Below are 1,172 nucleotides of genomic sequence, written 5' to 3' on the forward strand. Positions count from 1 at the left end.
TATAAATTTATGTTGTAAAGCCAGGCTGATTGTTTAAATGTATCATTTACAGAAAACATCTACATATGCATCATCTCCTTTTGTTCTTATTTGGCATACAATGAGTTCTTTTAAATAAAATTAATTCCTAATAGATTTTCTGGGTAATGTCATCCACTGCCTGCTAAATGAAGATATACACACTAAAATGAATAAATACTGTGACTGCTTCTGATACTAATTAATTTAATTTTAAAAACTAAGTTCTTATTTTTCTTTGGAATATATCAAGTAAATATGAAAGCTAAGAATTGTTTAAAAATAATTACAATCTAATATAGGAATATGGAGGATATGGTTTGAGAAAATCAATATCATAAGTTATATACAATTTAGTTACATGAGTTACAGCATTTATCCTTTAATGTTTAAACATTTTAATTAATAACAGAAATCATTTTAAAGTACTTGACATTAATAGGAATTTGAATTGTGAGTACTAGCAAATTCATTTAACGAAGATAAGTTATTGTCATTTCTTGTAACTAATCATGTGTCCCTGCTAATACGGGATTGGAGGCTGATTTCCCCCAAATTATTAGATGCCTCTAGTGATGACCCATTTGTCTCTTCTTTGAATGATCATTCCGTTATCTGTTTTTTCTGGCTTTTATACTCTTTGAAGCTACTTAAGTGATAGATCTTAACTCTTCTAAGTTTTAGCCAATTCTTAACACAAGTAACAGAGTAGATAGACACTAATAAAGGATTTCTCATCCATGTAAATATCAAAATTAATTACAAATATATGTATTTATTATCATACCTTTTAGTTTCACACAATTAGTCATTCTTGAATGTTTTAAGGCCCCAAATCATATTTTCTTTTATATTCTTTTAATTATAACTAACATCAAATCCTCTAAGTTATATTCAAATTTTAAATAGCTTAAGGTCACCTTGGACCTCAAAAGGATGAGCACCTGTTCTGGAAACTACTACTCCCTTGGGTTTATGGCTCTTTCCTTGACATCAGATTACCAAATTTGAAGAGCAACAGCACAGCTAACATAAGTTAATATACTTCTTTGCAATAGACTCTATAATTGAGAAGTTATTGGCAGATGATGGTTACTGAAAGAAATTTTCTTTTTGGACAGTGTGGATATTTGTAGGTAGGTAGACAGATAAGT

The sequence above is a fragment of the Nannospalax galili genome, unplaced genomic scaffold, assembly GCF_000622305.1.
Source record: "Nannospalax galili isolate Female #2095 unplaced genomic scaffold, S.galili_v1.0 scaffold171, whole genome shotgun sequence".
Classification (NCBI taxonomy): Eukaryota; Metazoa; Chordata; class Mammalia; order Rodentia; family Spalacidae; genus Nannospalax; species Nannospalax galili.